The following is a 23604-nucleotide window of genomic DNA, read 5'->3' on the forward strand; positions in this document are numbered from 1 at the left end:
ACCAGTGATATAGATTTGATCTCAACCTCTGGAGCTGCCACTATGAAGTCTGCACAGTCGCCTTATGACCACATCAGTTTCCTGTAGTTTTCTCCCAAACTGCAAAGATCTGCAGGTCAGTAGGCTAATTGGGGTACTGTAAATTATCCCTATTGTGTCAGTGAATGGTACAATCTTGGAGGAGTTAATGGGAATATGGAGAGAATAAAATGGGATTACTGTACAATTAGGGTGCTTTGATAATTGCCTGAAGAGCCAAAATGACTTTATGACACGTGTACTTACCTCGTCAGCGTGGATATTATTTTATTTTCAGTATTGTTTCATAGTTCACCACTTTATCAATCTTGCCAGTTACTCATATCCTTGAACTTTTCCCTGATTCCGACCCCCACCAAATACCCTGAACCGATCATAGCTTTAACTCTGTTATCCAGCTCTTATCCACATGGAAGAAGGACTCCCCTTGAATACAGGGGGAGGAAGATTTCATGGGTTGTCCCTCACACATCACCTAAAGACAAGGATGCAATGCGTGGAGCTGGCCATTAGTGATTTTTATCATTCTTTCTCATTAGAAGTGGAAAACAGGCAGCTGTAAATTTAAATACATATTTAAATTTATTCGGCAAAGTGTTGTGTTGGCTTGATTTTAACAGTCAGTGATTCATAGCTGAGCTGGTAAAATCTTGCCTCGTATTTCCATTGAAGCTTTACAGAGAAGTTCACTAATACTTGGCATACTATTTGGCTTAAGTTCTTCAGGGTGCTGTGGAGTCAGGGTTATGTGGGGTTGACCTCAGAGTTTTCAGCTGGTTCCTCAAATATGCACAAGGGAGCTGCCGGGGGATTCAGGGAAAGGTTGACAATGTAGGACGAGGGTTTAGTGTTGCTCTTATAGTGAAACCAGGATCTGTTCCGAAATTCTAACTACCTCGTGGAAGAAGCATGAATAGGACAATGGATAAAAGCAAGTCAGGGCTTCAATCAAAGTAATTCTTCATATCACTTGCCTCTATTAAAGTCAATACCCCCATTTCACATCCTCCAATTGCCAAACATGAATCCAGTCAGACTGCAAAGCCAAGGGGATTTTTCAACCTTCACAGCTATTCACAGCCTTCTGTTGTACAAGATCTGAAAACGTTGGCCTTTTCCTCCCTCTCTGTCCAAAATGCTTCACTCTTTCCATGATATTGACCTACTTCCATTCTCATTGATTACAGAAACAACCTTTTGACATCTACACGAGCAGGTTGGGAAAGAAATGGAGATTAGACAAAATTTATTCGGTAACTAACTTGCATGCTTTTGCAAAAAGAAAAAAAATCTGTGTCAAAAATATAGATTTTCATGCTATATTTGGTGCCCAAAATGTCAGATTCTGACTCTGCGCTAGACTTTGTAAATGCAGGGATCCAGAGAAGCCACTTAAGGCAGGAGTGAGTCTTCTGCAAGTAAGGGGCAGCAGTGATAAGCGGTGTCCAAGAGTAAGTGGTTGGGTTTGATCTGTTAACATTTAATGCTTCCTAGAGATGGCTGCTATCAACACAAGAAGTACTGTCTAAGGCTACATCCACACTAGACTGAATAATTTTGAAAACGCCGGTTTCGTGTAAAAACAATAGGCGTCCACACCATGCGTTTTTGAAAATATCTCTATCCACATTGAAACAGAGATTTCGGCGAATCTCCTCCTCCTGCGCATGCACAGGACACATCTACCGAAAACAAGCGACATGTTTGGTGTCGAATCTCACTGTGAAAGTGTGCGTTTGTGTAGTTACAGACTAGAAAAACTTAAAATGACGGGCAGCTGTTGGCTGTCACGCAGGAGAACTTAAAACTAAAAAAAAACAAATACTGGAGCATACGGCACCAACCGACAGGGAGTTCACGGACAGATTGACCCGGCTGACGACGAACATTGAAAAACTGACTAACTCTGTTGCATTAATAAAGCACCTTGTTAAATGTATAAAACATGTCTGAATCAGTGTTATCTTGTATTTCCATACAATGTTACATTAGGCTGTTACACATCTATTGTCAGAGAAGTACTTGCATAAATAGGTAAACCACCTTCATACGAGCAAGGACAGAAAACAGGGCAAAGTGAGTATACTTATTTATTCAGTAAGTTATGGGTCAAAGTATTTGGTGAGTACATTTCTAACTCTTCTGGCTTCAGTCTCGTTACCGTCTGTTCTGAAATTGTTAGGTGGCGTTCAAGAAAACAATGAAATAACGCGCTGCCGTCTGACAGCATTTTCAAAAATACCCACCCTGGAAAATGTTTCTGAAAAGCTCCAGTTTTGGGGGACAAAAATGCTGTTTTAGTGTGGATGAAGGGTAAAAACGAAGAGATAAAGCTTCAGTTACGGATTTATCCGGCGTAGTGTGGACGTAGCCTCAAATGTTCATTCTAGAGCAGTGTTTCCCAACGTGGGGTGTACGCCATGTTCTTTGGAAGCTTGTTTAAACCAAGTTAATGGTCTTTCAGGCTTCCTCCAGGTGAATAGGAGTTCACTTTTTGAATAATAAGAATTATATATCACCACAGGGGGCATCAGGATTTTAGAGGTGATTAGGTGGGGCATGGCCAAAAAAAGGTTGGGAACCACTGTTCTAGAGCAGTAACAATGACTAGTTGCAGTAATGATGAATAAATGCATTTGAGGACTAACTAGATCAAGAGAAAAAGGTGGGGAACAGTGTCGGGAAGGACCTGGTAGGTAGTATAGATCTGATGGGCCAAGTAGCTTCCTTATAATCGTAACAAAATGTAGAATCATACTCAAAAGTAATATCTCTTGAAATCTAAGAGCTCAGATAAACTATTTGATTTACCTACTAATTTCAAGTATAAATCAAAACCTCATTTTTACTGCCAAGATGCAAACAAATTTACTCCAATCTGGACAGAGTTGACAAACTTTCAGTCGAATAAATTGCCTTTGCAAATTTGTATTTCCTTCAGGTATCATGGCTGGCATGATATACAGTTTGCTTCCTGTAATACTTATGTAATGTAGTTTATATATCCGTCTCTTGAGTAAAAAGGGTTATGGTTTCAAATCCTGCATCAGGACTACGTGAGGTCATAACCTAGGTTAACCTCCAGTGCAGTATTAACAGCATTCAGAGGGAATGGGTATAACCCCATGCATAGAGAGTACAGCTAAAAGCCCAGCTGTGCTCCTCCATAGATGTTAAAGATAGGGGTCATTAGGCAGCTCAATGGTTTTATGAGCTACACCATCTAAAGTTAGGTTAAAACCCCAGTGCCTGACATTATCATGTCGTGCACATAGATCTTGCATCCTTACTTCCAAGGAGGTTACCAGCTTGATTGGTGATGTCAGTCAGCGGGCAATGTATTATTGACAGCACTTTTGCCCTTTATCTTGAACTTTTCACAGGCACTTAATGAACACCATTGGACTTGATCTGATGCAGGTCCTCACTGGGCAGTGAAAATTTGTGCTGCATCATTTTGCAGGACTTGCCTTTACCTGCCCTAAGGTCATTATGTCGGTCAGAAGAGTGAGGCAGCTCTCAAACTCCCAGTATGAACCATTCCGAAGTTAGTGATGTAGCTGTTTCAGCTGCGGGTAGGGGGGACGGAGAGGGAGTGGGTGGTGGGGAGCTGGATCTGATCATTTGTCATCTTGCTCCTTTCCCCATGTCTGACAGCAAAATATCCGATAGCGCCCCAAGCCAACGTGCGTGGCCATTTGAAGTGGGAGCTCTCATGAGCCTGGGTAGTAAGGTTACCACTTTATGCACAGCTGCTGCCAGCAGCCATTTTATCATTTATGCCTTGATAGCCTCTGAAAGCCTGGGGTTGTCAGATCACACGCAGCATGTTGCACAAAACCATTTCAGCAAGCTGGCACACATCCTGTGTGCAGTGCATCACTTGCAGGCACAGGAGAATTTCCAGCCCCTGCTCTCTCTCCCAGCCTAGTCAGTATTTATTCAGTAATGCTGGAGGAATTCACCCAGTCAAGCAGCATCTGTGAAAGGAGAAACCAGTTAATGGTGTGTCATTCATTTTGAATGCCACACCCATTCCAAATTGTTTGTCCGTGGGCTCCATCACTGCCCTCGTAAAGACTAATGCAATTTAGAAGAACATCTAATCTTCTCTCTGGGCACTTCACAAACCCCTGGAAAGGATATCGATTTCTCAAAGTGAAAATACAAGATGCTGGAGGAAATCTGTGGAAAGAAACAGACAGCTAATGTTTCTGATTGCAACACTTCATTTGGACACAATGAGTTGATGACCCATTCCCTCTACTGGTCCTGCCTGAGCCCTGAAGAACCAATGAAATGGCATCTGCTGTGGCGGTAGGCAAATCGGAGAGGATCCAAGTCACTCCTCAGTTGGGCATTGATATGCTTCATGACTAACCTCTCAAAGCACTTCATCGCAGTGGATGTGAGTGCTACTGGACAATAGTCATTGAGGCAAGCTACCATATACTTCTTAGGAACTGGTATGATTGAAGCCTGCTTACAGCAGGTAGATACCTCAGACTGCAGATCTCTGTCTCCATGGATTTTTCTCTTCAACTTCAAGTAAACTACTCTCATCATTTCCCATTATTATGCTTAGTCCTTTATTCAACCTGGTTCTTTAAAATCTCTTGCTAACACTCAGTTTTTATGCTCCTTATCACCTGATCTATCTTAGCTTGTCTCCATGTGATCTGTTGACTAACACTTCAATCCTCCCCAGTTCTGTTTTAAGTCATCTTGTAGGGTTGTGATGCAGGGTCTCAACCTGAAACTTTGACTGTGTCTTTGCCCCTACAGATGCTGCGTGCCATTACATTCCACCAGCAGCTTGTTTATTTTTTTGGCTCTTCCATTTCTCTTTTGTTTCCTATCCACTCTCCTCACAAGTTCTGAGGAAGGATTATTGACCCAAAGCGTTGACTAGTTTCTCTTTGTAAAGATGCTGCTTGATTCCTTCCAGCATTTCTCTTCTAGTGCTGATTCCAACATCTGCAGTTTTTGTTTTGTTTTCTAATATTTACTCAGGATAGAACCATAATCGGTAAAATTCATAGAGTGGCCATTGTTGGTTTGAGCCATATTCAACCAACTACCACAATTCCCAGAATACTGCGGACACCATAAGTGCTCGTTATCCAGACAGTGCTTTTGGGCATCCTGCAGCTATGACAGACGTGATATAATAAAAGGGAGGCACAATATAATTCTTTACTCCTTTAGCCTTCACAGAAATAGCTTGGAAATCTGTGCATAGGATTCAGACAAATGAGTTCAAGTAATTGGGAAGGAAAATAGGCCTTAAATAATTTAAGACTGTAATTGAAGGGGACAGATCCTCAGTTACTCTAAGACAACTGAGTCAAATTAAATGAATGAATTTTTGTACTGGTATAAAACAAATTAATGCGTATTCATTTGAGAATATTTAATCATGGAAATTTTGATTTTCATTTCATTTATTCTGTGTTTGCTACAGATTCTTTTTAATTAATGGAACAAAGCTAATATTTGTCTTTACAAACATCCTTCTTTCCCCAAGAAGTACAAGGAGTCTGCTTATTTTCGGCAGCTTTTTTTTATTACTTCAGCCACATCATTCTGCCATTTGCTGATCAGAAATGCAGATATTTAAATAACTCAAAACCTTTGAACATGGATTAAGAAGAATGTGGAATTCTGAAAACATAAGAAAATAGCTGCAGGAGAAGACCATTCAGCCCCTCGATCCTGTCCCGCAATTCAAAATGGTAATACTTGATCTATGCTGGTCTCAACTCCCCTACTGTGCATGTCGCCCATTCTCTGTTCTTTCAGCTATTTATCTACCATTGCCTTAAATATATTTAATGACGTGTTTAATCTGCTTGGCTCTGGGACCGAGAATCCCAGAGATTTACTACCCTATGAGAAAAGAATTTAAGCAATTTATTTTGGCAAAGGACTTCAATCTCTTACAGGCCAACAGAATGCTTCAAAATAATTATGGAACATTAATCTTGGAGAAAGAAGTAGATACTGATGAAGTCTTGGAGTGATAAACTGGGAGAGTGAACTGTAGTAACAAAGTTCATGGTAGCGAATGAGGAAATCTGTAGTATCTGGCCACCTGTAATGCACCACTGTTGGAGTTTCTGCACAGCAATTTCTCTCCCGTAAGGCTGCATATCCTGAGGGAGTAAAGGGGTGTATTCCACGTGGCTGCAAGTGCTTGCACCCTTTAGTATTTTAAGTGGGGATTAGCATACTTTGAAGGAATCTCCAATGATAGTAGAAAATGTCAAATGTCTCCAAGCTATGCTGGTATGCTTGACCTTATCTGTATGGCAAAAAAACAATGCCATTTATTGGATGTCTATTTTACACACCAACCAATGTCAGTAGAAAGTATTCAGTTGTCCAATCCGATGCCATCGTTTTCCCTCTTGGTAGGGGAAATGAAAGTAATCCATTCATTTTCAAACTTATTACCACAACAGATGTGCTGCAGATATTAGTCAAAGACTTGCCATTAATTTTCAGCCAGATTCAACTCCACCACTCTGTTATTTTCCCTGGGCTGATCCCAGCATTGTTCCACTCCAATTACCATAGATGTCGGATTATAAGCCGCTACTTTTTTCCCACATTTTGAACAGCTTTGAACACTGCGGCCTTTACTACGGTGCGGCTAATGCATGATTTTTTTTCATGCCGCCAAAAACATTTTGCCTCGTAACAGTAGACCAATAAAATTGATGAGTAGTTCACAGAGGTCCAATGAAATTGTACGATAAATCAAGCGCACTTTCACAATTAAATTATTGTAAATCAGTCATTTGTACTCACCCTCATCAACATGGAAAACACTCGAAGAAAAGCATTGTGCTGCCTTATGGCAGTTATTTAGTTTATAATATTTTCGCTTAGTAATTCATTTGTTAGTTAAAGTTAGAAGTGTTTTAACTATATTTGTTTTCTGTACTACATCCCGGGATGCTATGACGTCACACCCGGTTTCGCCGCGTCTTGTGGGAAAATGCCGGTTTGCGATAAACGGGAAGGCGGGGGGCGAGCGGCGGAGCGGCGGAGCCAAAACGCTGCTTTTAAGTTAAAGGCGATCAATAACTTTTCCTGGTAGGCTGCAGTATATATATTTTTTACCAGTCGTTAGGAGATATTGGAATGTTGTTCAGTAAAAAAGTATACGCAACGTATATTTAAAAGTAGCCGCGTTACAGGCACGGTTCGAAAAAAAGCATTTGCAATATGTATTTGTTTATGTTACCATATGGATTTAATTAAAAGTTAAAAAATCCTCACGTGTAATATCTTTCTGTGTAAATATCTCATATTACAATGTGGGACACCTGCGGTCGAAAATCCGGTGCGGCCGAAAATCCGGTGCGGCCTAAAATCCGGTGCGGCTTGTACAAGTACAAAATTGATTTTATTTCTAAAATTAGAGCCAGTGGCTTTTAATCAGGTGCGCTCTGTAGTGCGAAATCTACGGTACTTCCCCCAACTTGGGAACAAACACTTACCAGGACAAACCTGTTGGTTTATTAGCTCAACGGTCCTTCTTTATTTCCAATGTTTTGATGTACATATGAGAAGTAAAGATAATATGTAATCATTTTTGTTTTACTACTGATTTGTCAATCCAGCAATTGGTGAAAAATTCAACAGAAATACCAAAGACAATTAAAAATCCTTGTATGAATGACCACTTGAATAAATCAATTGAACTGCTTCTTGCTCATGGGTGGAAAAAATAATTTCCATGGGCACTGTTATTAATTTGACTTCAGCTGTAGATTGAATCTGATGTGGTTTTGCTTACTTTGAAATGCTGACCACAGCTTCTCTTGTATCGATTTCAAGATGTTTGCATTAAACACAATTTAAAGCCTCAAGTGGCATAATTAAAGATGAACTTGTGAAGATGACATCCATGCTTGGGATACGTAGAATCAGAAGGAACCTGCAGCCCAAAGAAAAAGGCCATTCATCTCCCAGCAGCCTAGCAACCTATGACAGCTCCTTTTCGTCCTTTAGCGGAACCCTTTATATTGTTCCGATCCACGTGCTTATCAAGCTGTTTCTTCTTAAAATGAAAAAAAATTCATCTCTAGTAGAGAATGCCACATTTTTCCCATCCAGATCTCTAATGCTAAGCATGCAGAGTTTGCACATTCTCCCAGTGACCACGTGGATTTTTCCTTGGTGTGCTGGTTTTCTTCCACACAGGTATGATGAGTTGGCAGGTTAATTGTTCATTGTCACGTGCTTCCCATGTATAAGTGAATGCTGGGATTCTGGGAGGAGAGAATTTTTCTTCTCAGTTCTATAACTGGATTTTTTAATGACCAGCTATGATTTCCCAAATTGTACTTCCATCTGATAATAAGCAATCAAAACCAGTCATAGTTTTAAAGATCTGGATTAAGTTGGATCTGGATCAGCCTCCTCTGTTCAATAGAGACCTTTCCATTTCTGAAGTCATCCTTCTAAAGTCTTTAGCACAGCTATTCTAGTCTATCAATTTTATGTATAATATATTGATCAGAAAAAATGTACTGTAGACCTAGACTAATAGAACCTTATTAAAATTCATGTATAATTTCTCACCTTTCCTATTCAGTGCCTTTGGTATAAAACTTGTTAATTCTATTGGTACAATCAGAATCCTGTATTTTTAACTTTCAGACTTTCCTCTCTCTAATTCATCTTGCTTTTTAGTTCCAATTAATAGGTAGACTCCTTATTTATCTGACCAAATTATGAGCTTCGTTAACATTTATCTATTAGCATGTAACATTGTTTTCAGTTAGGTTAACAGACAGTGCAATGCCATAATGCCAACCCTGTTGATAAATTTGCATGTTGGTATGCAGTATGACATTTCAACCAATTTATATTCAGACATCAAGTTCTTGCATGTAAATCTGATGTGAGATCTTACTGATTTATAGAAGCTGACGGTCCGCAACTCCCAACTTAAGCCTTTGTGGTGCAGCACAACTACATGGTTCGAACTACCTGGGTTCGAGTCTAACCATGGGTGTTTTCTGTCTGGAGTTTGCATCCTCTCCTTGTGATTGCATTGGTTTTCCTCTGGGTGCTCCAGCTTTCTCCCACATCCCAAAGACATGTGGGTTCGTAGGTTAATTGGCCATTGTAAATTGTCTCCCGTGTTTGTAAGGTGAGTAGTAAATGTTTTCTGAGGGGAGTTGACGGGAGTTTAGGGAGAAAAAAGCAGGATTAGTGAAAATGAATTTTCAGGTTGAAGCCCCGTCATCAGATGGAACTTCAGCTTGAAATATTAACTTGTTTCTTTCCCCCACGAACATTCAGAATCAGGTTTAATTTCACCAGCATACATTATGGTGTGAAATTTGTTAACTTTACCGCTGCAGTACATGCAGTACATGATAAATATAGAGAAAACAATGAATTACTGTATATGTAGTAAATTAGTGGTGCAAATACAGAAATAAGTAAGTAGTGAGGTAGTGTTCATGGATTCAATGTCCATTCAGAAATCAGATGCCAAAGGAGAAGAAGCTGTCCCTGAAACATTGAGTGTATACCTTCAGGCTTCTGTACCTCATTCTTGGTTTCACTAGTTGAGTTCTTCCAGCATTTCTGGTTTGTATTAGATTCCAGCATCTGCAATTTTATTTGCTTCTGTCGATCTCTATGAGTTCAAGACCTCAATAAAGTCTTTTAATTTAGAAAAGGCTTCAGTTCAAATAAAATAAAGATCAGAACAAGGCATAAGAGAATCATTACCACAAGTTAACATGAATCTATGTACCATCACATAAAGTAAGTTACTGTCTTTGCTCTTAATATTTGTTCAATTACATCCATTTCAGAGCTCTGATTGTGTACATTTCACTAGGAAATAAAATGACAGATTAAATCTAAAGCCCCGGTGCCAATCTCATTGTAACATACAAATTCTCAACACATTTTGAATTCTATAACTTTATGGAAAAACCAATTTCTCAGCTGTCACCACACAAGATAACCATATGACTGTTTAAAGGACCAGAATCGTATTAGTAGGCCTCTTAAAGTTAGAAGTCCTCAGCAAAATTACATGCTGGTGTTTTATTTCCAGTGATACTAATGTTTTGTTGTATATATCTATCTCTGTTTTGGATAATACTTCTACATAAAATAACGTGTTTTCTTGTGCTGCTACAGCTGATAAAGCTCGCAGCAAACAAGGATCTGAAGATGGTAGTTCGAGTGGTCTTCATAATTTAGATGCTGCACATCAGTTCTTTATGAAATGAAATACACTTGCATTGGACCTGCAAAACCAGCCAATATGCCACATATAAAAACTATATCTAGTTTTGTCCCCAACAAAAATCGAAAAATGATGGAAACACTTAGGAAATCAGGCAGCATCTGTGGCGTGAGAAAACAAATCTTTCATCAGAACTCAAAAAGTTAGAAAATACATGTATTTTGAGTGGCAGAGAGGGAGTGAAGAGAACTGATAGAACGCCTGTGATAGAATGGAGATCAAAGTTGCATTTAGTGCTGGATAATTCATAGATACCCGAAAGGGATGAAAGAGAGAAAAGCATATACAAGAGCAAAATGGAAGTGGAAGTTGCAAAGTATGGTCTGTTGCTGGAAATCTTAAAAAAAACAAAAATGCTGGAAGTATTCCACAGAGCAGGAAGCAGTTGGAGAGACAGAAATGTGCCAGCTGGATGGAGTTACATCACAACTGGCCAGTTTTGGCACGAGCAAGAAGGTTGGTCAGCTGAAATTATTTTGAATTGAATAATGAATTGAAGATGCCTAGTTATCCTGGTTCTATTGCCTTTTCCCTTGCTAACACCATCTTTTTCTCCTTTCACAATAGAGGAGCGATCCCAGAGTTATATATTTTCTCACAGATGTCTTCTATCACATAGTTGGAGAAGTCACTACACACCTATGTTTTTACTTTCCAAACTGCTATAAGGGAGGTCTAACCCCTCAGCCAACACATGAACAACATGCATATTAAGTAACAGAGACAAAAATTGCGAGAACAAAAACTAGATTCCTGAAATATAAAATAAAAGTTGAATATGTGGAAAGATCCATGATAGAAAAAGAGCAATTTTGCTCTTGGCATCGATTTTCCTCTAGAATCATCTTCTGCCCCTACCAATCAGTTTGCCTTCCACCATCCTCCTCATCCTTTCATCAGCTCTGCAGTCTAAACCTGTTCCTTCTTCCCACCGAAGTCACTTTTCCATAAAGAGAAAAGAAGATGAGCTTTATCTGTCGCATGTACATCAAATCATACTGTGAAATACATCATCCTGTAGCAAATCAGATCAGCAAAGATTGAGCTAGGCAGCTTGCAAGTGTTGCCACGCTTCCAGAACCAATATGGCATGCCCTCAAATCATAACCCTCACTGAACGCCTTTGGAATGCGAGTGGAAACCAGACCACCCGGAGGAATCCCACACAGTCATAGAGAGAACCTACAAACTCTTTACAGACATCAGTGGGAATCGAACCCCAATCTTATAGCTGGCAGTTATAAAGCATTGCGGCAACTGCCACAGTATCATGCTTCCCCACCACATTAGTTAACTTTTTAAAAATGCTAATTATTTAACCTGCTTTTTCTGACAGAAGAATATTGTGCTGGCATGTTAATCAGACTCATAGTGTACAAATGCTGCCCCAAAATATTCTCAGCATTGAACTAGAGACAAATTTGTCACCCATATGTTTTTATACTACGTACTTGTTTTGCACTTGAAGTTCCTTGTTGAAGTTTAGGCCAGTGGCAAATTAGACTGGGCACATCTTCTCACAGTTTATCCTGATGCTCATTTCATTTCCCACACATAATGACACCATCAAAATGCATAACTCACTAATGAATTCAAATGAACCGTGATGACAGATCTAAAGGTTTAGAGTAGATTCAGGTTAATTGGACCATTGGTTAATTGAGACAGCCATTTATTTGGTCAACTCTTAAAGAGCAAAAACTAACTTAGGAAAATAGCTCAGATTCCTTTCATTTATTTGGGACACTGTGCCACTTAATTGGGACAGGAGACTGTTGTGAAACATGGTTCCAGCTAGTGTTAGTCATGTACTCTTATGTGGTCATTAGAAACTACACTATGCTTAGAGCAATCAGTTTTTAAAGGCATTGGTTCTACAAGGGGTGATTGATATGTTCATGGCCTAAGGTAGAAGGAGTCAATTTTAGAAAACCTAGCATATTTATTTTTCAACATAGTCCCCTCCTACATTTACACACTTAGTCTAGCAGTCATGAAGCATCCGGATCTTGGACCTCCAGAAAGTGTCCACAGATGGGTGATTGGCCTAAGGCAGAAGGAGATGAGTTATACAGCTCTCGTTACATGCACATGCAGTTCAACGCTTTGAGTAATTAATGAGAAAGTTTGAAGTTAATAACTCATCTCCTTCTACCCTAGGCCATAAACTTATCAATCACCCCTCGTATGTGTTAATGTTCAAAAAGGGCTGATAGTTGTCGAGAAATAAGCAATATGACAATTCAGAACTATTTTGCTCACTATGGTTCCACGCATTCAGTCTTGGAGATGCCCGGAATGGACAGGAGTGAAAATGAAACAAGTCCACTACTCCTACAAGTTAGGAATTACAAAGAATTTGAAAGATCGACAATCAAATCAAATCAAATCATAGTGTAGTTATGTGGATGTATTAGTAGTGACCTAATTTGTTCTATACTTCATTTAAATACATAAATGATTACCCAGTTAAACAGAAGTTTGCCTTTTTTATACCTTTTAACTATTTCCATGAAATATCAGCTAATTGGGGCAGCTGCTGAATTGGGCCAAAATGTATTGATCCTGATGTCTTCCAATTAGCTGGAGTCCACTGTATTTGTTATATATTTTGAGAATCTGGTATTGATTCTATCTGGCCTAGATGTGGAGAAGATTTTTCCTACATTGAGGAAGTCAAGGACCACAGTGCACAGCCTTAGAATAGAAGGACATCTGTTTAGAACAGAGGTGAGGAAAAATTTCTTCAGCCAGAGGGTGATGAATCTATGGAATTCCTTGTCACAGATGGCTGTGAAGGCCAAGTCATTTGGCATATTTAAGGCAAAGGTTGATAGGTCCTTGATTCATCAAGGCATCAAATTATGAGGAGAAGGCAGGAGAATGGGGTTGAGAGGGATAATAAATCAGCCATGATGGAATAGCAGAGCAAAGTTGATGGGCCAAATCACCCAATTCTGCTCCTATGTCTTATGTTCTTCTGGTCTTATTGCTGGCAAGGCCGGAACTCATAGCTATTGGAGAGGGTTTCCAGAATTTAGACCCAGCAATGTGAATGAATAGCGACGCAAGGGAGGATGGTATGTAACATGAAGGGGAGACTGCAAGTGGTGCTATTCCCAAATGCCTGCTTTCCTTGAACAACACACACAATATGTTGCAGGAACTCAGCAAGTCAGGCACCGTCTGTGGATGTTTCAGGCTGAGACCCTTCATCAGTACATGAAAGGAAGGGGGCAGAATCCAGAATAAGAACGTTGGGGAGGGGTAGGAACATGGGTGGACAGGAGATGGGTAAGACCAGGTGAGGGATAAGTGGGGGAGCGGGACATGAAGTAAAAGCTAGAAGGTGAAAGGTGGAAGAGGTAAGGAGCTGAAGAAGAAGGAATTAAGTGGGAGAGGGAAGTGGACCATAGATGAAAGGGAAGAACGAGGGGAACCTCCCACCTTCCCCATCACCTGGTCTTCCTCTAGTTCCCCTCCCCCTTCCACTTCTTCCATATCCATTATCCTCTCCTCCTAGATTCCTTCTTCCTCAGCCCTTTACCTCTTCGACCTCTCCCATTCCAGTTTCTTACTTCATCCCCCCCCTCCCCCACTCACGTACCTTCCCCCTCACCAGTTCTCATCTATCACCCTCCAGCTTGGACCCCATCTGCTCCCCCACCCTCTTATTCTGGCTTCTGCCCTCTTCCTTTCCAGTCCTTCTGAAGGGCCTCAGACCGAAACATCGAATGTTTATTCCCCTCCATTGATGCTGCCTGACCTGCTGAGTTCCTCCAGCATTTAATGTGTGTTGCTCATGGTTCCCAGCATCTGCAGAATGTCTTGTTTTTAACGGCCTGCAGCCCTGTTCCTTCTTGAAAGATGAAGTGTGGGTTTGGGAGAGGCTGTTGAAGTCCCCTAGGCATATAACTGCAGTCCAGTTTGTAGATTCTACACACCACAGGTACTATGAACCAGTGACAGGGAACTGAATATTTAGGGAGATGGATGTGCTGTGAATCAAGTTGACTGCTTTTCGAAAGTTGTTACATTCATACACTTTAAGAGTTTGGACCATAAATGACTTCTACAGCTCTGATGAACCAATGCATATCAGGGCTGTTGAGCATCCTGCACTGTCTTCTACCACCTATCCTTTAGGTCATGAATTTTCTGCTGGACCGCTTAATTTAGGAGCCAGTAAATCAGTCAGCTTTCCCTCGTGAAAGGTTGAGCTTCCATTGCAGGAGCACTTAATGCCTATAGTTAATTTGCACCTTGATACACTGGTCATTCTCATTTAGCTAATGCTTGTTCTTCAGATTGAAAGATCACCTTACAAGTTCCAATTCCGGCAAACTTCAAGCCATTCCATATGTGGTGGATCCTTTGCAGCTTCTGTTAACTGGGAGTTGAGTGGTTGTGAAGACCGTCTGGGAAGAGCCACCATTGTAGGTTCTTGAGAGCTTTGATACTGATCACTTTGAATAATCATTCTGTGAACACCAATACCTTGGAGAAAGGTTGATGGAGGCAATAGAGCTAATTAGATGACGGTCAGTCCAACAGTGCCTGTTGTGATGCAAAACAGCAACTAATTTTGAGGTCTTTCACTCAGTGATGACAGAGGTGTTAGTATTTGTACTGGGGGTGTTGCCACGGTATCCTATGTTTTTTTTGATACAGCAAAGTGTCTTTATGATGAGGCCAAGCTTCACACATGTTAATCAAGAGACCAAACCCACTAGGGAGTAAGTGCTACTTGACAGCAATGATGATGATGATGATGATGTTGTTGATGATGATTTCCATCACGTGACAGCTTCCATCACTTTGTTGTTGATTGAGAGTGGACTGATTGGGCAGTGATTAGCGGGATTGGATTTCTCCTGCTTTGTGCAAGCAGGGCATAACCTGGGCAATTTCCCAATTGCTGGACAGTTGCCAGTGTTGTAACTGTACTGGAACAGCTTGAGTAGAGAGTCACAGGTCTTCAGTACTGCAGCTGGGATGTTGTCTGATCCCACTGTCTTTGCTGAATCCCATGCTGTCAACTGATTTTTGATATCAGACGGAATGAATTGATTTCAGCTGGAGACCGGTTTCTGTGAACTTGAAGGCTTTTGCCTTTTCTTCACATGCTGTGAAGTCACATTAATGGTCACATGTTGTGCCCTGCTGTCAGAGAGTCATAGTGTCTGTCATACATCACAGCAATATTGGCCCAATAAGTCTATGCCAACCATCAAGTAGCTGTCCATGCTAATTTCCCTTTAGCTGTAGTCTGCTATGCCAAGGTGAATCAGGTACTTGTCTAGACATACCTGAAATGTTATGAATGCACTTGCTTCCATCATTCCCCCAGGTAGTGCATTCCAGATTGTAAACAGCCTCAGATCCTCTCTAACCTGCTCAATCCTCACCTTAAAGCAATGCCCAGAACGTGGGCACCTATGCCATTGGGAACATGTTCTATTTAACCTGTTTACATCGGTCAAAAATTTGTATACATCTATCAGTATTTTCTCTTCATCTTCATGTTATTGATATTTATTGCTTATTTATTTATTGTTATTATGTTTGGTTTTTTTCTGTGCTTGCACAGATTGTTGTCTTTGCAAGGGGGTTTGTCCATCTTGTGTGAAGTTTTTCATTGATTCTATTGTATTTCTCTGTATTTACTTAGAAAAATAGAGGTCTATGCGCTAGAGAAATTCTAGGCAGTTTCTAGAGTAGGTTATATGGTCAGCACAATATTGTGGGCCAAAGGGCCTGTAATGTGCTGTAGATTTCTGTGTTCTCCGTTCTATGTATTATCAATGCTCACAAGAAAATGAATCTCAATGTAGTGTATGATGATATACACATACTTTGATAGTACATTTGCTTTGAACATTGAAATGGCATCTACCACTGCACGACACAATTTACCAGCATCAATACTATTCCATTGTCCTGCCCTGCCCTGCCCTGCTCACTATCTTTGCAGGTGGGAATGTTCTTCCCATTGCCCCCTCCATTCATGACCAGAAATGGCAGGACGTCAGACCTTTGAAATGGTTTGCTGGTTGTGGGACTGCTTAACTCTTTCTGTTACTCAGTGTCACTGCTGTTTAATGCTGATGTGGTCCAGTTCGGCAGCTTCACAAGATTGTGACTTATAACGTTGTCATGAAATTTGGGAAAGAAGTCAATAAAATGAGGAGTATATCACACTGAAAGTAACGAATTTAAGCGATTTCCCTGGAGGCTTCTCCAGTTATTTTCGTTTTCAATTAATTGTTACCAACAGCCCTCTGTAAATGTCAGGAATCTGTGAACTGAAAAATGCGGCATGTAGATCTCTCAGATTGTGAAGATGATGCTACCCAGCAATCATGGGGTCCTGGGACACTTGCAATCAGGAGAGGTAATGGTGTCCTCTCTATTATTAGGGAATTCCCTTGGGAGACCAATGCAAAGTCACCCAGTGCACATCAAAATGTGAAATGTGTTGTTTACGTTAACAATCTTCATCCCTTTCATACTTTGCCTTGTTTCCTGCTATCTTTCATCACTGACTGTTCCCTCCCCCCCACCCGCCACTAGCATTCTCCTTTCTCTATTTTGCTGCCTGTCTCAAAAACGGCACCATCTGTGAAATACATCGTCAAAGAGTCATAGAGTACAGCACAGAAACAGGCCCTTCAGCCCATCTAGTCCATGTCACCATCTAAGTTGTCAACTCCCATCGACCTGCACCAGAACCATAGCCCTCCATATCCCCACTATCCATGTACCGACCCAAACTTCTTTTCAATGTTGAAATCGAGCTCGCACAGACAACTTGTGCTGGCAGCTCATTCCATACTCTCACGACCCCCTCATGTTCCACTTAAACTTTTCACCTTTCACCCTTAACCTATGACCTCTAGTTGTTGTCCCACCCAACCTCAGTGGAAAAAGCCTGCTTGCATTTACCCTATCAGTACCCCACATAATTTTGTACAACCCTATCAAATCTCCTCTCAATCTTCTACGTTCTAAAGAATTTAGTCCTAACCTATCCAATCTTAGCTTATAACTCAGGTCCTCCAGACCTGGCAACATCCTTGTAATTTTTCTCCATACTCTCTCAACTTTGTTTACATCTTTCCTGTAGGTAGATGAGCAAAACTGCACACAGTACTCAAATTAGGCCTCATCAATGACTTATACGACCTTAACATAACATCCCGTCTACTGTGCAACTCACACAAAATGCTGGAGGAGCTCAGCATGTCATGCAGCATCCAGAAAAAGAGTACAGTTGATGTTTCAGGGAAAACCCTTCGGCAGGACTGGAGAAGAGAGCTGAGAAGTGGATATTTTCTCCTGTCCTGCCGAAGGGTTTCGGTCTGAAATGTTGACTATACTCTTTTCCTAGATGCTGCCTGGCCCTCTGAGTTCCTCCAGCATTTTATGTGTGTTGCTTGGATTTCCAGCATCTGCAGATTTTCTCTTGTTTGTGATTGGATCACACCTTCTGTACCCAATCCGTTGATTTATAAGGCCAATGTGCCAAAAGCTTACTTTGCAACCCTATCTACCTGTGACACCACTTTCAACAAATGATGGACCTGTATTCCCAAATCCCTTTGTTGTACCACACTTCTCAGTGCCCTGCTGTTCATTGTGTAAGACCTGCCCTGGTCAGTCCTACTGAAGTGCCAAACCTTGCATATGTCTGCATTAAATTCCATCTGCCATTTTTCAGTCTATTTTTTCCAGCTGATGCAGATCCTTCTGCAAGCCATGATAGCTGTCCACTACATCCACAAATTTGCAAATCCAGTTAACCTCATTATCATCCAGATCATTGATATAGATGACAAACAACAAATGAACCAGCACCAATCCCCAATCCCTACAGCACTTCGCCAGTCACAGGCCTCCAATCTCTACTACCCTCTACTACCACTCGCTGAGTTCTCCCACAAAGCCAATTTACTACTTCATCCTGACTTCCAAGTGACTGAAACTTTTTGACCACGGTCCCATGTGGGATCTTGTCAAATGTCTTACTAGACAACATCCACCGCCTTGCCTTCATCCATTTTCCTGGTGACTTCCTCGGAAAACTCTATAAGATTGGTTAGACATGACCTACCATGCATGAAGCCATGCTGACTATCCTTAATCAGTCCATGTCCAGACAAATACTATATCAGGTCCCTTAGAATACCTTCCAATAAATTTCCCCACCAGCCTATAATTTCCTGGTTTCTGTTTAGAGCCTTTTTTTAAACAGCAGAACAACATCGGCTATCCTCCTATCCTCTGGTACCTTTCCTGTCACTAAGGATGATTTAAATTTCTCTGCTAGGGCCCTGGCAATTTCTGCAATTGCCTCCTGTAGGGTTGGAGGGAACACCTTGTCATACCCTGAGGATTTATCCACCCTGATTTACCTCCTCCTCTCTAATCTGTAGAGGGTCAATAAAGTTGATGCCTCTTTGCTTCACTTCTAAGAACTAGGCTGAGTCTACACATATGCAAAGAATGTATTTAAGATCTCTCCCACAAGTGGATTACCATTCTGGTCTTGCAGAGGACCAATTTTGTCCCTTGCAATCATTTTGCTCTTAACATATCTGTAGAATCCCTTAGGATTCTCCTTCACCTTGTCTGCTAGAGCAACCTCATGCCTTCTTTTAGCCCTCCTGATTTATGTCTTAAGTGTTCTCTTGCATTTCTAGTACTCTATAAGCATCTCATTTGTTCCTGCTTGTCTACACCTGCTATACACCTTTTTTCTCTTAACCAGGATCTCGATATCTCTTGGAAACCGAGGTCCTCTAAACTTTTTATCTCTACTTTTTATTCCGACAGGCTTTGTACTCTCAAAATTTCATTTCTGTAGGCCTCCCAAGTGCACCTTTGCCAGAAAACAGCCTGACCCAATCCACACTTGCCAGTTTCATAATTTTGTCTTGTGACTTTTGATTTAACGTAAGGACAATCCACGCCACCAATTCTTCCCCCCACCCCCACTCCATTCAACACACCAAGAAAAACAATATCTGACTTTTCAGTAAACTGTCAGCAAGGCCCTTAATATTAAACATCTCAGCAAAAATTCCTGACATTTGAACTTAGATGTCAAGAAAGCAGCATGGTGGACTCCATTACTTAGTATGTTGAGTCACGAATACAGGAACTAAAATCATCAGGGTTGCCAGTTATTAATCATTCGTGGGTTGTTGCACATTCAGTTCCACAGAAAACAAAGGATCTGAATATCCAGAAATGATCACACCCACTGGCAAATAATCGCGCATGACTTGGTGTGATGAGTGAAAAACCAATTTCTCCTGCACTCTATCAGACCTCTGAGCATCTGAAGAAGCAATAAATACTTCATGTTTAGCCGTTATATTTCACTGCAATATCTCTTCACTCAAAATATTACACTATCACAGAATCACACACCATGGAAACAGACACTTAGGTGCACTGAATCCCAGCCGAGCGTCAGCCAGCCATTTACATCAATCTTACATTAATCTAGTTATTATTCTCCACACATTCTCACAACTACACCCCCACCTCCAGATTATTTTGCAACACACACAAAATGCTGGAGGATCTCAGCAGGCCAGGCAACATCTATGGAGAGGAATAGATAGTCGACATTTTGAGCAGAGACTGTTCTTCAGGACTGAGAAGGAAGAGGGAAGTGTCCCCTCCTCCTATCCTTTTATTCTGGCATCTTTCCCTTTTCTTCTTAGTCCTGAAGAAGGGTCTGGGCCCAAAACGTCGACTGTTTATTCATTTCTACAGATGCTGCCTGACCTGCTGAGCTTCTCCAGTACTTTGTGTGTGTCGCTTTGGATCTCCAGCATCTGCAGACTTCCTCATGTTCCAGATTATTTAACTCACTTACATAATTTACAATCGGTTAAATGTGGGTGGACACTGGAGGAATCCCAAATAATCACCCAGAGAACACGTAAACTCCACACAGGCCTCGAGGTTCTGACTGAAGCAAGCAAGGCTCTCAACCTCCCACCCACCCCCATCTTAACTGCGTATTACAAGAGCACCATTGAGAGCGTCCTGACAAGTTGCATCCCCATCTGGTATGGGAGCAGTCGAGCAGTGGACCAGCAGACCCTACAAAGAACTGTGAGAACAGCTGAGAAGATCATAGGGGTCTCCCTACCATCCATCAGAGACATTTATCAGGAGCACTGCATACGCAGGGCTCTTAGTATAATTAAGGATCCCACCCATCTATCTAGCATCCTCTTTGACTTTTTACCATCAGGCAGGAGACTCCGATGCATAAAAACAAGAACGGTCAGGATGGGAAACAGTTTCTTTCCCCAGGCCATTAAGCTTCTGAACTCCCTGCTGCATCGTACTCAAAGTGTCTGTTCTGTACCATATAATATTAATATTAATGTACTTTAGTTTGTTATTTATGTGTGATCCTGTAGACGTTATCCTTATCTTCATAGGTCATCCTGTATAAAGTGTGTTAAGTGTACCACTAGGCTTCACACCCTGATTCGAAGAAACATTGTCTCATTCCTATATACATTATATGGTTATATACATTGTACACACTTATATGGTTAAAGGACAATAAACTTGACTTGTTCTAGTAAGTAGTAGCACCACTGCACTACCTCATTTCACCTTTTCACATGTGATATACATCCCCAGGTTTTATCGTGCGTACGTCTATTTTGAATGTTAACAAGGCCTATTGTCAATGAGAACACACAGGTAAGCCTGTTACCTTGAAAACTGCCACTTAGTGGTATATCAAGAACCAGAGTTTCCCTATCTAGCTGACTGGATCAATATGATTTTGACTGCCATGATTAGAGCCGAATCTGAATTCATTATCTGTGTGTTTTAAGCTATGAATACAAATAGTACAAATGTCGCCATTATATTGGTATTGATTTTTCAGTTTTACTTTTCAAATATAGTCAAGCAATCTATATCTAATTTCCATTCACCTTTAGTAAATCTAGATAAGGATTTACGTGCACTTGTTTCATATATTTCACAGGCTGTGAGTTTAAAACACAAATTCCATGGTGACAGCCTTTTTTAAATTACATTTCCACAGTTATTCACCCACAATAAAAGGTTAATTTGCTCATGGATTAGCTGTTCCACTAAGTTTTGTATGGTCATTAATGGTGTTAATTACAAGCATTTATTCCTTTTGTTCATTTAATAGGATTGAATAATATTGTTCTGCCAGTTTGATGGTATTACCATTGACAGTTGTTCCCTCTAATTAAAGAGGCGTCAAAAGCAACAATCATACAGGCAGGTGAGCCATCTGCATCGCACACACACAACAGTACTCTTTACTTTAGCTCTCTATCTCCTCTGGAGGGCCTTATTTAGGTAGAGGTTCTCAAACGTCACGTTAATGATAAACATAATAAAATCTGCAGATGCAGGCAATCCAAAGCAAACCACAGAAAATGTTGGAGGAACTCAGCTGGCCAGGCAGTGTCGATGGAAAGGAGCAAACAGTCAATGCTTCAGGCCACGATCCTCCATCAGAGACCTGGTGAAGGGTTTTGGCCTGAAATGTCAACTGTTCCTTCTTTTCCATAGATGTTGCCTGAACCTGCTGATGGAGGGTTTCGGCCTGAAATGTTGACTGCTTCCTCTTTTCCATAGCTGCTGTCTGGCCTGTTGAGTTCCTCCAAAGTTTTGTGTGCATTACATCTGCAAATTTTCCGGTGTTTATTATTAATGTGATGTTCGTGAGCCTCTACTGAAATATGTACTTAAAGAAAGGGAAGACCACCTGGTACTTCTTCCTCCCCTCCCCCCACCTTCTTACTCTAACTCCTCTTCCTTTTCAGTCCTGATGAAGGGTCTTGACCCAAAACATCAACTGTTTACTCTTTTCCATAGAAGCTGTCTAGCCTGCTGAGTTCCTCCAGCACTTAGTGTGTGTTGCATTAATGATGGACTCTTGGCTCCACAATCTACCTGCCATGGCCCTTGCATCTTAATGTCTACCTGCACCCCACTTTCTCTGTAACTAACCCTAATGCTGGATTCTGCATTCTGTTATTCCCTTACCTCAAAGTACATGTGTCTCTAAATAATCTGTATGGGTGGCTGGCAAAACTAAGTTTTCACTGCCTCTTGGTACATGTGACAATAATAGACCAACACCAATGCCAGAAGTGTCACAGTGGTATAGGATCACATAGGATGGTAATAGGTCATTAATCCCAACTTGCCCAGGACAACCAAGGGACTTCATTCTCAAAGTCAAAGTAAAATGTTTTATTGAAGTAAATAAGTGTAATTATATACTACCCTGAGATTCATTTTCTTTCTGGAAAGTAAAGAAATGCAATGACATTTACAAATAAAACAATGCATAAACAAAGACTGACAAACAATACTCCCACATCCCAATGCTTGGTCTATATCTTTCTGTGCCCAGGCAATTTAGGTGTTCATCTAGATACTTGGCAAAATGCTGTCAGTAATCTTATTTCAACCATTCTGTCAGGCAGTCACCACTCTCTGAGTGGAGAAGGTGATAGAGTCAAAGAGCCTATTCAGCATGGAGATGGCCTCTTGGACCAATTGGTCCATGGCAACAAAGGTGCCGATTCAATGTAGTGTCATTTCCCATGTCTGGCCCATAACCTTTCCTATCCACGGACCTGTCAAACCATGTTTTAAAAGTGTTATTACACCTGTCTCAACCACTTCCTCTGGTAGCTCCTGCCACATACAGACCACTTTGTGTAGAACGATGCCCCTCAGAAAGGCCCCCTCATATCCTCTCCAAATCTCTTCCCTCTTACCATGACTCCATGTCCTTTACTTTTATTTACCTCTGATATTGGGGAAAAGCTTTGCAGTCTTCCCTGTTTATATCCCTCGTAGTTTTATATTTCTCAATAATGACCCCTTTTAAGTTCTTCCCCAGGCAGAGCAGATCAAGTTTCTCCACTCTTTTCTTATATCTGAACTGTTCCATCCCAGGCAACACCCTGATAAAACTCCTCTTTATCCTCTCTGGCACTATCGTGTCCTTTGTCAACCGGGGTGACCAGAAATACACACAGTAGTTCAGTTGAAATTTTACCATGGTTCTACAAAGTACAAACTTACTATTTCTGTATTTGATGTCCCAACCAATGAAGACCAATATTTCAAAAGCCTTTCTAAATATGCTGTCTACCTGTGTTGTCACCTTCAAGGTTTTATAGACTTGTACTCCAAGGTCTCGCTGTTCCTCAGTGCTTCATTAGACATGCATGTCTTAA

The sequence above is a fragment of the Hemitrygon akajei genome, chromosome 8, assembly GCF_048418815.1.
Source record: "Hemitrygon akajei chromosome 8, sHemAka1.3, whole genome shotgun sequence".
Taxonomy (NCBI): domain Eukaryota; kingdom Metazoa; phylum Chordata; class Chondrichthyes; order Myliobatiformes; family Dasyatidae; genus Hemitrygon; species Hemitrygon akajei.